General features: G+C 42.6%; 1 protein-coding gene across 2 annotated transcripts in view; it reads left to right on the forward strand.

Annotated features, from left to right (window-relative positions):
* The window catches only part of SAMD4A (sterile alpha motif domain containing 4A), a 201961-nt gene that overhangs the window by 132144 nt on the left and 53306 nt on the right, over positions 1–16511 (forward strand). The gene's annotated exons all lie outside the window — the stretch shown is intronic.

The following is a 16511-nucleotide window of genomic DNA, read 5'->3' on the forward strand; positions in this document are numbered from 1 at the left end:
GTTTTTTCAACTCCACTTCATCATATTGGATAATTGATTTACTTCCAGAGATGTTGGCCTCCCTGATACCCTAAATGTCATGGACTGAGAGATATAAAACATTTGCTGGGATCATTCTCTTAAGAATCCTGACTCTGGGAAGTGGGTACAGAGCAACTCCTTTCTCCTCTGCCCCTTTCTCTTTTAGATCCATCAGCTTAGATTCAGCCCCTTAGAGTGATCCAGACTGGCAAAGATTTGGGGCTCTGGCTGAGCTGTTGGAAGTCTAGAAGAAGCCGGCTTGATACCTAGATTGATCTTCATCCTAAAGAATCTCTAGACTCCCAATGCCAATCAGAATTTTGATGAAATTTCTACCTCAAATGAACCCATGACGATCACAAGGATCCCACTGGAAATCCTATCTCTGAGCCCTCGCAAGTGGAGTTGGGTCTTCCTTTGGTGCTGGCGAAGTTTGCTTTCCCTCAATTCCTATAGTTCGAAGATGAGTCTGACTCTCCAAATTACCCCAATTTACATCACCTCACAAATCTAGCCATGCAGGGGCCTAGTTTTTAGGATTAAAGGGAGAGTTGGGGCAGATGACTCCATTTCTCAACTGTCTGCTCTGTTATGCCCTGGCAAGTTCAAGAACGCTTGCTGGTAGCATGGATCTAATGGCAGGATTGCTGATTATGCTGATGGAAGAATCAGAGTCCAGAAATGTCTTAGGCAGTATCAACTTGTGGTTCAGAGGACATGCTTTGGGGTCAGACCAACCTGGATCTGACTGATTCCACTGATTCCCAGTTCCACTGATTACAAGCTGTGTGACTTTGGAGAGATGCCTTAACTTCTCTTGGCCTTGATTTCCTCATATTAAAAAAGGGGGTGATAATCACCACCCATGAGTGATTGCAAAAGTCCTCACTGGGTCTAAGTACAATCATTTTTTTGGAGATAAAGACTTTACACTAACGCTTCTGATCTAAAAACTTGTGCTCCTTCAGTTTTAGGAAATGTTCTCAAATTTTAAAAATAATCCTCTCTCATTTTAATCAGATAATAACACTTCTCTTTTGATCCTCTAATTTCCTTAACTTTTCCTTTCCTAGTTTCAGTCTTTTTACTCTACATTCAATTTTTTCATTCTACTTTCTGGATGATTTCTATAACTTTATCTTCTAAACCTACTATATAATTTTTAATCTTTGCAATTGTATTTTCATGCAAAACTTTTTGTTCTTTGAATGTTCCTTTTTGTATCTCATTCTGTTCTTGTTTCTTGGGTGTAAATCTTTTTTCTGTTATCTCTGAAGATGGTACAGTTGGAGTTCGGAGACTTTTTTGGCTCCCAGTGTGGTCTGTGCTTCCTTGAGTTAATTTTTCTGTTTGTTTTGAACCCTGTCTCTCAAGCAAGAGCCTTACATTTAAGAGCAAGGCACTAGAACTTGTGTGTATGAATTTCACTACCAGGAGATCTGGTCGGCCCGGCCAGGCTGTTTTGGTGGGACTCACAGCTGTAATTCTTAACTCATGAACTAGCCCATTTCCCCTAGAGGAATCCTTTTCTCCTTCTGGAAGATACAGGCCTGACTGCCTGGGTTCTAGGGGCTGTTAGGAGAAAGATGCTAAGATGATACAGTAGTTGCCTGGTTTTGTGGGGTCAGGGAGAGAATCTGAGGGTCTCTCTGTGTCTTAGACATATTTTCTGCCAAACCTACTATTTTCAGCCCCTCCCTGCTCCCCTGCCTTCAGAGATACCTGGTCTCCGAATCCTGAACTTGGGAGTTCTGCAGCATGAACCATCATGGTCACAATTGCTATGGGCACAGGCATCACCTTCCTTTGGTCTACTGAGTCTGTTACCTCCATGTTCTTCCATTTTCCAGCTTCCAAAATTTTGTCAACTTCAGTGACTGCTGATACCCATTGTCATCTCCTGTCTTCTCTTCTGCATCCTTTTCCTTGTGCATTTATGCCATTGCTGTCATGTTAGTGAGTTTCCAGAAGGAACAGTAACATCTACATAAATTAAAAGTCCATTTTAACTTGTTTACTTGTTTATTATCTATCTCCCCCACTTGAATATAAATTCCAAAAGGCCAGGGACCTGGCCTTGTTCACCACAGTACTCCTACTGTCCAGAACCCTCCCTGGCATACCATGGATGTTAAATAAATACTTGTTGAATGAATGCATGTATGAATGAATGACATAATATAGATCTTTTTGTATAATGCTTACAGCCCAACAAATGATCACTATCTTATCCCTAATTATTTTAGTCTTTGAGGTGAAGTATTGAAGCCAAACTGTATGTTGCTCATGGCCATTAATTTTAAATGGAGAAAAGTCTGTCTCCTAAATTAAAATCTTTAATGAGAGGTATCTGGAATATCTTACCTCCCCCAGAACTCCCTCTTCAAGCTCAGACTTTCCCTGATAGTGATCTTCTTACCATAACTCTCATTACTAATAGAATGTCACCTGTTTCTGTTAAAGTAAGGTCTGTATTTGAAAGAGAAGCAACTGCCTGAAGATCCCATTGCCAGGTGGACCTAGAGCCCAGTTCTTCTTCCCAATGTGACCTTCAGCCTGTCACCTTCCTTCCCTCAGATAAGACAGTTTCTAGGCTGGGAAGAACAAAAAGATCCATTAAAAGATCCCTGAAGCTTTTTTGGGCTCTAAAAGGACAGATTCTGCACGAATTATAAAGTGTCAATAAACAATAAATAACCATCTCTAGGGCCCAGGTCTTACCATAGTGTCATCCCTGTGAAGATGCCCAGTCTTTTCAAATGACAAATTGGTCAATTAATTAGATAATTAGGTTTATAATTGATGACTTCTAGATATACATATAGACATCCCAGTTGTAAGCCTCTGTATAAATGTAGTGTCACAATAAAACCCACAGAATTAAATAAATACAACCCAAACTGATGAATAAGATTAACTATAATGGAGAAACAAGTCTTCCACTGGCGCAGATTTTGGCTGAAAAAAGATGTTGCTTTGTCCAATCTCCAAACAATACTTCACATCAGTGCTGGCGATCTCTCTGACCAGTTAGGCACAAACAAGAGAGTCCTATGGCAGGACTTGGGTGGTGGAAGGCTCAACAGTGGTTGCCAGCCAGTATGAGGAGGACTGGTGCACAGAATGCCCAGAACTGGAAAAATGCCAGCCCACTGTGAAGACACAACAGCTCTGTGTCTGGAAAAACCTGATGGCATGCAGTCATTTTTGGAGGCCTCTGATCCTGCTGTGTTTGGCTTACATTGTTTGTGATGTACACAGGCCTCAACATTCAGGTCCTGCAATGTATTATTCTGGTGTTATCTGGATTATCTATTTTAAATCACAGATTTATTATTCTACCCCTCTATCAGTGACATTGATAGGAAGACTAATGACCATTGGTATAATCTGAATAATAAAGACCACAAACACAGGGGCTCTAGTATCAGCTTCAGTGTCAACTTTGTTGAGTGACCTTGGCAACTGCTGTATCTCTTTTGGACTCTGGTTCCTTAAGTGATAACATGGCAAGGCAGGTAGATTGGATGATTTCTAAATCAGATTCTTAAAGTGCCTTCCTGTTTTAAAGTTCTGGAATTCTCAGATAATTGAAGAGTAAATAAATGAAGAGAACACATTGCAGGGCCCCTGCAGTTCCAGTCTTCTGAAAATAGTATTCCTGGAGGAAGGGCCTAAGAAATGTAGCACCATCTTTAAAATTCCGTCAGAACCAACTCCATTGGGTATCTAAACAATAGCAACATCTATGTTTTAAGAAAACATGGGCATTGACCTCTACCAGTCCTCCTGAGGGCTGGACTCAGGACTGAGAAACTCTGTGCCCACCCCATCGGGCACCTGGTGAGTCAGTGTTCATTTCTGGGGGTACCCTTCTTGAAGCACAACTTTCCGTTTAGGGAGACTTCATGGTTATTTTACATCTTTGAAGGGGAAAAAAAAAAAACTAGGTTGTTTCTCTTAAGTCTACTGCTCCTCCAGCATTTAATTTGAAATGAAAAATCCTGGTTTGGCTTTTTTTTTATGCAGAGGCTCGCCTGACTCTGCCCTCAGAACACCCACGCAAGACCAAACCCGTAAGTTTTGTGAGCCATTTGGGGGAAGCCCAAATGGAAAAGAGATGCTTCTTGTGCAGCAGAGCCGGTGATTTCTAATTCAGTTACAGGGAATCTTCAGGCCACACAGAGCCATGGATCTTAAATGGCTGCATGGGATAGTCAACTTGCAGCCAAGGAAACAGCCTGCACATTTACTGCAGAAGCCAGAGAGGAGAGATTTTTTGACTTGCATGTATTTCCCTTGATACTGTCATTCTAAAACGGAGAGCCAGGATTCAGAGAGGGATCTGGTATATTACCACCTCCTCAAAAACTCTCATTAGTCCTGGACATACAGTAGCAGATTGATTGAAACTGAAATCACCTAAAATTTTTACTTCCTTCAGCAATTCTTCACCTTCATGTAAAGTATTACTTAGAATATCAACCTTGCCTTACGGCTCTTAGCTGCCATGTGCCTATAAATGATGGAAGGTGATAGGTGATGGCTTAATAAATGATGAAAGATACTGTTTGCATCTGTGCAGCCTTGTCTTTTATTATTCTCTTTTTGGCATCTGTAGCCCTAGTGACTAGCATAGTGCCCTATGCTTAGAGATGCTCACTAAGTATTTGTTTGATGAGTGAATAAAGAGGTTGGCTTAAACTCTTTTTCTGGGAAGGTGAAAAGCTGACTTCAAAAGCATCTTGCACTCATCATCTTAGTGGGCCTTCATCATCCTTCCTAGTACCCGGCACATACCCAGCACTGGGCACATGCTCAGCAAGTATTGGGTGTGTGGATGGATGGATGGATATATGGATGCGTGGGTGGATGGATAGATGATGCTGGCAGCATGTGATCCCACAGCAACCCTGAAAGGGAGGGAAGAGAGTTATCACCATTGCTGTAACTATTTTCCAGATGAGTGCTATGAGACCCTGAATAAGGGGCCAATGGACTTGCTCAGGATTTGGGTTTATTGAGTGTTCAGTGGCGGGGCCAGAGTTCTTTTTGCCATGAAAAGCAGTGTAGAATTGGGCTGAAGGAGGGAGGCTTGCCGGTCAGAGAACCTTGGGTTTTGAACCCTGGTTCTCACCTCTTCCTGGCTGTCAGATCTTTGCCAAGTCCCTTACCCTCTGCACCTCAGCTTCCTCTCTGTGAAGTAAGTGTTTTTGTGTTTGTATGTGGGGGGGAGGAGTAATGCTAGAACCCACCTCGTGAGGCATTAAGTGAGAGTCGAATGAAACATCTTGTGTACATATTTGGCGAGTATGTGACATTCGGTCAGCCTTGACGAATGGTAGCTGGTGCCGCTCTTGCGCTCACTCTCGTGTGGCTCCTCTTCGGCGATGAAGGTCCAGGAAAGCTGGTCCTAAGGATGTTCTTCTGGGTTGCATTTAGGGAGAGGACAGTACAGTATCCCAGCCCAGAGCTGGGAAGAAAGAAACAGACTAAGGAGACGGAGCATTCATCCATTCAGTCACCCTCCTGTGAAAGCCCAAAATGCGTGGGCGAGAGGAGAGCATTGCGATGAGCCAGGAAGGGGTAGGCATGAGGGAAGTTAGTGCCTTCCCTTCTCCAGAATCTGGTCTGCGGTGAGCGGCTGGCGGCTCCTTTACCCTGACACCCTCGGGGGCTGTTCTATTGGAATTACAAAGCAGGCTTTTTGAAAATTTGGAGAAACAAACAAGGTGAGGAAAATATCTTGTCCAAATGAGAACAGCACTGCATAAATATGCTAATAGCATCATAGATGATTGGCTCAGGGAGGGGTTGAGAGATCAGCCACTGGGCTGTAATGGCTTTTTCAATGCTGCGCCCTCAGCTTTTAGAGGACACATGGTGGCGACTCAGCAAATGTCTGATGAAGGAAAGAAGGAAGGAGGGAATTCGTCTAGTCCAATCCCCTTGTTTTGCCTATGAAGAACCCAGTGTCACCTACCTACCTAATAGGTTCTTAGCTTGAATTTATAAACATAGTGGAAGTACTCAGGCTCTTCCATAAGGACTTCAGGCAATCAGTGTGGCTCACCAATGTCAGGACAAAGAGAAGGCCTCAGGAGGAGTTCTGGGCACTGAAATTTAATGGAAAAGAAGGTCACATGCTCTCACCCTCCAAAATGGAAATGACATATGAACACTTAAAATGAGTGAGAGTAAAGGAAAGACCAAGTTGAGTCTGAACCAAAGGAAGATAATTCTGATTGGGGCAGAGAAAGTTTGTCAGTGTAGAGAAGAACTCTGAAAGAGCAACAAAGACACACTTTTCGGTACGACAGGCCATGGTAGAAAATTCATCTCCTGTAAATGTGTGAAACACTATCAGATAATCAAAGATATTTTTCATACTGCACATAATACACTGAAAATGCTCCATGAATATCATTAGACTGACTAGTACTCTGAGTTGCTTTTTCAATTATCAGTGTTGGTTTATATTGAGGTATTCTCACTCTGACAACTAATAACTAATATTTCTGTAGGACTTGACAGTTTGCAAAACACTTTCCTGTACAATAAATGATTAATTTTTTTCAACAATCCTATATGATGGAGCCTTTGCTATCTACTGCTGGGGGAAACTGAGGCACAGAAAGGCCATATGACTTCCAGCCCAAATCCCCAATGCTTCTTACAAAAGCAGGCTGCTTTTGCTGTAGATGGTGCCTACCCAATGTCAACAGAACAAGTGTCAAGCCAGCAAGTCAGGGCTGAGTGTGTAGCCAGTACTCCTTAACCTCGAGTGTGCACGCAAATCTCCTGGGATCTTAAAACGCAGATCCTAATTCTGGGTCTGGGACGAGGCCTGAGAGTCCAGCCCTTCTGACAAGCTCCCAGATGATGCTGATGTCACTAGTCCGTAGATCTGGAACACCTTTTGGTTTTGGCCGTTTGTAAATCAGTTATGCTCTCATGAGCCGAACTTCTAGACCAAGAGAAAAGGTACTCAGAGCTTTCTGCAGCTGATTCATGTTCAGAAAGTGCCTGGGGCTGACCCCCGACCCTCTTTTCCTGCTTAGCAGGAATGAAATGGCCACAGCAAGAGGCAGGCACTCTTACCCAGGAGTCTAGGGAGTCTTTAGAAACTTCTGCCCAAGTGTCATTCAGATTGGAACTCTGGTACCAAAATATCATTTATTTTACTGGCAGGTAGGGCAAGAGTGATAAAATCCTGAGCAGAAGTCTGCATGTAAACCCAAAGCAAACAAAATATCGGTGGGAGATGCAATGATTTGTGCTTTCTTTACCAAGCCATTTAAAAGGTAAACAAGATACCCATTCTTTGGGGGACTCTTATTAAGACCAGCAAGAAGCAGTGGCCATCCTGGGGAGGTTTGCAGTGCCCAGGATGTGGGCAGAGTTTGGAGGGAACACTGAGGGAAGATGGTTCTCAGCCTGGCTAGCTATGAAAACCACTCAGGTGCATCAGAAAGTACTCCACTCCACCCCGACTCTACTACAAGGATTTTCAATTACTTGGTTTGGGCTGGGATCTGGGCATCAGGGTTTTTTTTAAAGGCTCCAGAGGGGGTTGAATGTGCAGCCAAGGTTGAGAACTACTAGCCTAAGACAAAAATGTGGCAGATAAGACAAAAAATGTCCCAGAATGGGAGGTGGAATGAAGAATTTTTTTATACCTGTATCTGTTGATATAGATAGTCAGTTCTCATTATTTGCAATAATGATGTTCTGTAAGGTCACTGGGACATTGAATTAGCAAACACTGAACCACTGCTGCTAGGTATTCACTAGGTTAGGTTCCCACAAGCCTCATCCCATTACCATCAACCTATCAATACATAGTTTTGTTTTATGTGTCTTTAAAGCTGTCTTATTTAATACATAGTGTTGATTCATTAACATTTGCATTCAGGGCCAACAGCACTCTAACTCACGGAAGGAAGCTTATCTAATACATCTGTTTTCTCCCTAAGGCACAGTGCAGCCCCTTGCACCGAGGAACAGTAGCCAGAACCTCAGCACTACGCTTGGGGGTCATTTTAAACAGTAAAATCACCAATGAAAAACACCAGAGTTAGGAAAACATGGTACTAAACAGACCTTGAAAAGGACACTGGTTTCCAGTGTGAGAGCTCACACGGGAAGGCCAAGCAACCAAGGCCTGTTCACCCCAGCCAGGGACTCATGTTTTGCCACTCTGTGCATGTCTGTGAATGATGACGAAGATGCTGCGAGCATTGATTTTGGGTTACAATAAATTTTTAGTAAATAGGTGAATTCGCAAATACAGAACCTGTGAATACGGAGGATCAGTGGTATATAAGACATAATAGAGGAATAAACACACACTGGACAGCTTGTATGACAGGTGAAGGGGGACCCAAAGGAAACTCACCCATGGATCTGGGCTGGCTGTCTGGGGTCAGCCCAGCCCTCCTGATCGCCCTCCAGCCCGTTCTCTTTGCTGCCGGGATCTGAAGTCTCCAGACAGCCCTCTCCACCTCATATCCAGTAAGAAATGAATGCTGTTCAATTCCTGTCCTTAAACTAGAACAGTCCTGGGGGCTGAATTATTCCAGGAACCTCGTGCTTGCAGTGTCTCTGGAAGTCTTTTATTGCAGGACTGATTTATAATACCCAAAGAGATGAGAGCAATTACGTAAACGCTGTTTCTCTGGGGTAGAGAAGAACGGTACGGTTTAAATGAAAAATGCAGTGCCAAGTCAAAAATTCAAATCGTTATGTGTAATTACAGACCACAGTAAATCAATTTTACAAACACAGTACCAATCTCACTGTGTTCCAGCACTCACAGGATCAGGTTGTGACAGTTTAGAATTCGAGAAGAGGCTGAAGGTGAAGAGACAGTGGGAATTGGGATGTGTGAGGCCTCAGTAGCTGGTCTTGAATCACATGGTGATTCAATTAAATATAATTAAGAAACCAGGAGAGCCTAAACCATCCAATTTCTCTTAATTAACCCCCCTCCAAAAATAATCTAATTAGCAGTGTAAGCTCAAATTGTGGTTTTTTTGAATGGTCATTTATGTGTATTGTTACACTTGACATTTAGATTGAATGCTTTAATGAAAACAAGAACCAGTTCCTTCACCAGTAAATTGCCCTGCTGGCCGAAATGCTGAGAATCTCCAGTTCTCATTCTTCTATCAAGGAGCTAAGTTAAGAATTAGAACTGCATAATACATTTCTAATTATTTATAACCCTTCTCCTAAAACTAGAAAGAAAAGAAAAAATGATTGCTGTTTAATCAAGACCAAGTTCAGAGTTTCACACTCTGAAATCCTGGCACCGGTCCTGCATTTGGCTAGTGCAAATGGTGGCAAATTTGGCTAGTACTGCCTGATGGCAGTAGGATTTAGGCATCTTCTAATGATGCTGATCCTAGCCTAATCAATGTATTTAAGATTCACCTTGCCCTCTTACCTGGGAGGCTTTTAAGCTCCAGCGGCAGTAAAGACTTTGCCCATAGTTCAGCTCAAGACAAGAATTAGTAGACAAGGTTCCAAAATACCCTTTGTAAGCCCCTTTTAGATGATTGACCCCTTCTTCTCTGGACAAGCACTGATAGTGATTGATTCCGTGATGATTTATCCAGTGACCCTGACTGTGGCCTTGGGACTGATGCTCTGAAGGGGGCTTGATTGCTGAATCATGAACCCCTGGTTATTCGGCAGTTCCAAACTTGGATTGCTTGGCTGGTACTTGCACTGTCAGCAGCCTGAATGTGTTAAGCACAGGATGGACAGTAAACCTACGAAGCACTTCCTGGATAGACATGTGAGCTAAGGTAATAGCAGTTACAATTTGAGAGTTATCTTTTAAGAAAGGGGTAGGAGGGAAGTTTTGTCACCAAACATCTATCTTTCTGAGTTTCTCCACTATCTCTCCTCCTTAAACACAATGACTGGAGCATTTTTATGGATACATTGGAAAATGAAAAAGGAAATATCCACTTCGATTCACTCCTGGGCACTTGCTTGACTCAGTTATTTACTTGGTGTCACAAACAAAATGATTCAAATACTATAGCTCTGTTTAAACTCTTCATTCTCCACGAGGATAGAAATTCCATGAACAAACCTAAGGATTAAGAAACCTGGGGGTTAAGTACACAGAGATATAACTATAGATATGAAAAGAAAGTGCAGAAAAGGAGAAGTTTACATGGTATACAGGAAACTTAGAAATGGCTGGGGTAACCCCCCCCCCCTTAATTTGGCTGAACCATCTGCTTCAGTGGTGTCAGGTTACTTCCATAGTTGATGTACTGGTTTCGATAGAGAGGAATGGGAGGATTTGGGCTGTTTCCTTTTAGGACTGCTTGAGTTGAAGTTAAGCTTGTAAGATTCTACTGATTTCTATCAAATGTATATATTGGCTTCTTGTCTAACTTATTTTATAAATAATGATGATGTAAAGTCAAACAGCAGTTATCTAAAATAGATTTTTCTACTGGATGACACCCAGTTTTGCCATTATAGAAACTGACAAAAGAGAACAAATGAAATGTACCCAAGATTAATGCAGCAATAAAAGTCTGCCAGAAACATTTTCATTTACCTCTTAAAAGCCCAAATGTTTAAGTGATAATGTGAAGGCAGAAACCTACATCTTTGCTCTGCCCAAAGGCTGAGCCGTCTGTGGAGTAATAAGGGCTGACGCCAGTGACAAGGACTCACATCATGGAAGAGCCTCTCCAAGTGCTTTTCCCTGCATCAGGATGCGTTCCCTTCAATACAGCGTGAAAATGAGACTGAATGGGGAAAATGAGGTTTAGCAGTGTGTGTCTGTCAACCTTGTTGGGATGTCCTTGCAGCTTTGTTTTCTTCTGGAGTCTCCATTTGTTTCGTTTTGCTGTGTAGACGAATGTATACTTTCTCTTCAGAGGGTGTGTGGCTTCCTCCTGGGGCTAGTCGGGAACACCTGGTCCACCCAGCACATCTTTGTTTTGCAGTGTGCTCTTTCTTCTTCCCCCAGAATGAGGTGGAGCCTGAAGCTGTTTGGGGAATCATCTTCTGGTGTCCAGATGTTGTGAGCACTGGTTTTCCAAACTTTTGGGCAAGAAGCAGAGAGCAAGCATGCAGAGTTGAGGCATATAACCTTCCAGATTTGCTTTTAATCTATTCCCTAAAGCAATGAGGCAGAGCATGTTAATTTTAACCTTAGTAATTAATACGCTCCTTCCCCCCCGACACAAATCTGTTCTTGGCCATAAATGTGACTGGTGTTATTTTGTCTTTTCTTTGCATGATGTCACTGATCAAATACTCTGGTTTTGTTTTTTGGACTTTTTAAAATGTATTCTTGCAGTACTATTAATCTTTTCTTCCCCAAAGATTCCCACCACAGGGCCTCAGATTACTGGTCGTGGCACCACAAAACCAACTAAAGAAGAGGAATCCAGGGTCTAATATCATATCACCACTGAGCCTCGCTAAAATGTTGGCTTTTTGTTTTTTAAGCAAACACCTAGGATTATACATACAAGTGGAGTGAGCAGTACTCATAGTTAATAGAAAGCCTTTAGTAGCAGTTCCTTAGATGCTCTGAAATCAATGTTCTCAGAAGAAATTCTTGGGATGGAACTGAAACACTACTGTTAGGCAGGCCTAAACTAAAGGAATGAACAGAACATTCTCTCCAATAACTTTGAAACAAAGTCTATAGCTATTTTATAGCTGCCAACAGCTTGAGCTCTTTCTCCTTTAAACTTGACAAGGATCAACCACCTCCTGCAGCAAAACATAAGAATTGTACGTTGCATGAGCTTTCAAATTGGTGTATTCAGCAAGGTTCTACCGATACTTCTGAATTTTTTCTGGGAGTAGGTCTAGGAAATATTGTTAAAGAGCACCACCAGCAACACGTGAGTGGACTGCTCCCTGTGCTTTGTCGTGGCCTTTTGACACACACAACGTATATCATCAGAGTAGGGAGTTGGACAGGACCTTTTAATTCAGGAAAGAAGTTCTAAGTATTTTAAAATAATATGCAAATGTTTGGTTTTCTCATTCTACTTTTTAAAAATCTCTAAACTGAAATGAATTGATTTTGTAAAGTTTAGTTGTGCTAGCCACCGCCCTGAGTTCTATCACATGAGCATCTAGAATTTGAAAAATTAACGAAGCATCTGTTTTCCATGAAAAGGACAGCTTCTTGAATGAGAAATGGAGAGACTGGCTTGGGAAGAAAGAAGGGTGAAATTGCAAATCGTGTCTCTGTGGCTGAATTCAGAAGGGCCTGGTGAGGCTGCAGAGCCCAACGCTGAGTTGAGAAGACAGGTTATTGGGTTTGATGAAAGAGGGTGACTTTAGGAGTGCGGGCCCCCTTAATGCACTTATTCAAAAGGAGGTCAGCTCCAGCAGTCTAGATCCTAGACTCCAGAGCAAAAGGCTAAGCCTGGAAATTAGTAGAAACGCACAGTGGTAGCATGAGAAGTGGGGGCTGACTGGCTTTGAGGAGGTAGTGTGACTGTGGAGGCCGTGCAGAAAATTTTAAACATACGAGTTCCCGAGGCCACTGTGCAACTCAACAGACACCACAGAGAATAGCCATCATCTCTCTCATTTACAAGAGATTAAAAAACTGGAGTCCCCATAAAACAGTGATTGTACTTGGAATCTGATGATGGGGGGAAAAATGACAACAAGAGCAATGACTTCAGCAAATATAAATGAGTTTACCTAATGAATAATAATTTTAATATTTTCTAGATACATATGAAAACCGTTTATAGCACAGCATTTCATCTTCTGATCAGGCCCAGGGCACATAGGGATTCTTGGGTCCTCCCACCACCCAGGGGCCCACAGCTCACAACATAGGAGTTAATGAATTATATAGCCTTTCAGGGTCTCCGGCTCTGAAATGTTATTAATCTATGCTCACAGTAATCATTTTTAAGCGTTATTTGCATTCATTGTATAAATATAAGGAGAGCGAGAAGTAAGTACACAGTGTGTCTTCGAAAGACCTCCACTAAAGTTTGTTAGGATACAGGTTCAGTGTAAGAGCTGGGCGTCAGTTGTCTGGACTGTTCGTTTACAGGATCACTGCTCTCTGACGGGAGGTATGACACTTAACCTGACAGTGACCCAAGGAGATCGCGGGGCCAGTATCCCAAACCTTCCTCTTTACACAAAACCTATTATTTGTTATATTAAAAAGCAGGAAAAGTAGTTATACCCAATTTTCTTAAAATAGTCTATCCTTTAAAGTCTTTTCCTGAATCTCGTTTTAATAACTAAAAATCAAGATGAAGTCAAGTTTGGTCAAAGAAAAGGGGAAAGCAATCTGATTTCCAGGTTTTCAAGAAAATATAAGAACAGAACCCAGTGCCAGGTATCGTATTTCCCCCTAAAAAAGTGTTGAAAGGAGTCTCATTAAAGATGCTTGGAGATGAAAAAGAAATCGTAAGGTTAGTAGAGGTCAGAGAAGCCGGCTGGCCCCAAATGCTGTGACAGAGTTCACTGCCAGATTAGAAGACCCTCTGTATTGTACTGTTTCACAGCTGTAACAAGATTATTTTTAGCTGCTTTTCATATATTTCAACTAGACTTACTCAATATTTATTATTTATCTTTGGTTCACTGGAATTCATAAATGTTCCAAAGGTTATAGCATTCTATTGTCACATGTACGCATACATACATACATATTCATGTGTACATGCCTGAAATTTCCTGTAGAGAGTCCTAAAAATAGAAGTGATATTGACTCTATACTGTACACACATTAAGTTTTAGCTTCAGTTTTTTTCAAGAGCAAAAGAGTCACAGTTTTGCTCCCCAGGGAGTTTTTAGAGTGAATTTGCCCTGAAACATGCTGTCCCTCCATCCTCAATGTTTCAAAGTCACAAATGCAGTATAAACTCAGGACCTCAACTCTGTGGGAACTTGCCAAGTTCTGATCTGTAGGGAGATATTTTCAAGGTGTACGTCATTCTGCAACATTCGAATCTGACTCTGGGGCAGCTGTAAGCCTGAATGGAGCATTCGCCGTTGTCAGCCCCACAACAGTCAGCGGGGGAGAACATTCAAAGGTCCACCTCTAGCTAGAGCAGTTCTGGGACAGCTCACACAGTGGGAAAAGCTTCTCAGATGTCTGCTCTCACTGCTCCCCTCTCCCTACTCGTAGGGAAAGGAATTTTATGTATTTATTTCTTTGTGCCTGCATGTCCATTCTTCCTCTACTTAACGCCACTTCAGATGTGTCCTTTTGGTTGAAAAGGAAACGGAGCGATGGGACAGCCGTCAGTCCTCTGCCCTGGCCACCTCATTCATGCCACCACTGTGTGGCCTGTTTTATCACACTGTCTGTCCGTGGCGTTTATTATTTCCTTTGCCACTTTCTGCCAAACAAAGTACTCCGGCACACAAAGTCACGCCAAATTTGGCTCTGTGGTCACTATGGCCTCTACCTGAAGACTTGTCTTCACCCCAAAGTGGCACTGTTGGCAGGTCCTCTGTCACCTGCTTCGGTCTCCTTCCCACAGGAAGGTGAGCCTGTCTTGCCCCTGGGCCTCAGTTCCCTTTGGAGAAATGAGGCATTTACTCAGCACTACTTGGCTTTGATTTAGGTGTGGCGTCCAGCCTGGCTTTAAACCCACAGCCCTCTCTGCAAATCGGAAGCTTAGTGTGAGGCATTTTGCTTGGTCACTACAGCAGGTTTGCTCCTAAGGAGACATTTCTGAGTTTGGTACCAGCTGTGGGAAACTATGCTCCAGACCGGGTGGGGCCTTAGGTAGAAAGTCCCTGGGAAAAGGCCCTGGTACCTCAGGTAGAATTGATTTTTTATTAGAGGCAGAGACCAAGTTCATGCCGTATCCCATGTGATTTCAGTCAAGCTCAGGAATATATAAAGAAACGGGTGTAGGTTTCTATGAATAAATCCCTGTAAGTCCCATTAAGTTAGGTAAACATCTAGTGGATTCCTTGGACACTGACAGCCTCCCCAAGGATGCCATCAAAGGGAGGGAGCATGGATTTTAAGAAAACTTTAGGTGGAAAGAAGCAAATTGGCTTCATCTAATAATGGAATTCAACTACTATCTATGTGTTGTATTATTCTCCACATCCAAAGACAGTGTGACCACTCATGGTTATAGATTCAGGTACCATCCCTAGCCAGGCGGGGTGCTAAGGGTGCCACCAGCTCTGGGCTGTGTGTGTCTCTTTGGCAAGGCCTGTTTTTATGGTTTCAGGCTCACTCTGATCCTGGCTGTGAAGAGCCCCCCCCACCACCATGTCCACTCTGGGCACACGTGGCTGGCACCATTCAGAGCATCCACCAGGTATTCTGAAATGGTCACAGAGGTACCAGAAAGCAAAGACATCTAAGCTGGAGTGTCCCCCACCCAGGGCAGCCCTAAACAATTCTGCCCAAAGTTATATAAATACTTATACAGGGATGAAATGAATTTTATGGATGTCTGGCATTTCTTCCTATTGGCTTCTCTCTTCATTTTTGCTGCTGCTTCCTTTTTCTTTTTCTTTTTTTCTTTTTCTGCTTTTTTTTTTTTTTCTCTTTTTCTCTTGCTATTTCTGATCCAACCAGGTAGCAATGCATTTTCCAGGAAGCCTTTTAAAATTGTTTCCTCATTTGTCCATTTAGTGGAAATGCAAGCTGTTTCACCCTGTTAGGATCAAAAAAAAATTTTTTTTGAACAATGTTCCCTTTGCATATTTTGCAGTTAGATGATAATTCCTTGTCTTTGATAGAATCTACCCAAATTAGAAATTTATCAGGTTATAAATACTTAACTCGGCAGCTCCCTTTTCTCTTCTTTTTTTTTTTTTTTTTTTTTTTTTTTGTTAATGAGGTTTCTGGCCCTTCTGTCTGATTGTCCCTCTTTCACACACAAGGCTGCCCTTCTGGCTACAGGAAGCCAAACGGACAACAGAGAGTTCCATGCTCTCGGGGCCTGGTTAACACTAGCTGTCCCTGAGCTGCCTGCCCAAACCACTACTGCCCCAAACACACCTTTTGCAAACACTCAGCCTTTTGGCTGAGTCTTTTATCTTGGGCTCTGGTCTTTATCTTTTTAAGTGGGGGCAAGGGAGTCTGCTGTTCAGGCCTTATGTGGGTGCCGCCCTACCAGAAACGCAGTTTAATAAAAAGCAGAACTTCTTACGTGGGGATGTCAGGTCTGCGGACTGAAAAACACAGAAAGATTAATGCCAGCAGAGCCATGCTAGTCCAAACTTGGGAGAGCAAACACCTCATTGGAGGGGATGGAGCCTGAGATGCAACTTAATGGCTTCCCTGAAAAATGTTTAAAAATGCACGTGGCCCAATTCCATGTTAGTCCTACAGCAGTCAAAATAAACTGGACCTGTCAGGAGCCAGTGCGGAGAGAAGGTTATGAATAGACTTATTTTGTAAAGTTGTCACTTGACACGCCCAGAAAAACCAACCAAGGGTAACGTCGGCTCCCTCAGCGTTGATTTTGGTTAAATCCCTCCCT

This window comes from Camelus dromedarius, chromosome 5, assembly GCF_036321535.1.
Source record: "Camelus dromedarius isolate mCamDro1 chromosome 5, mCamDro1.pat, whole genome shotgun sequence".
Lineage (NCBI taxonomy): Eukaryota > Metazoa > Chordata > Mammalia > Artiodactyla > Camelidae > Camelus > Camelus dromedarius.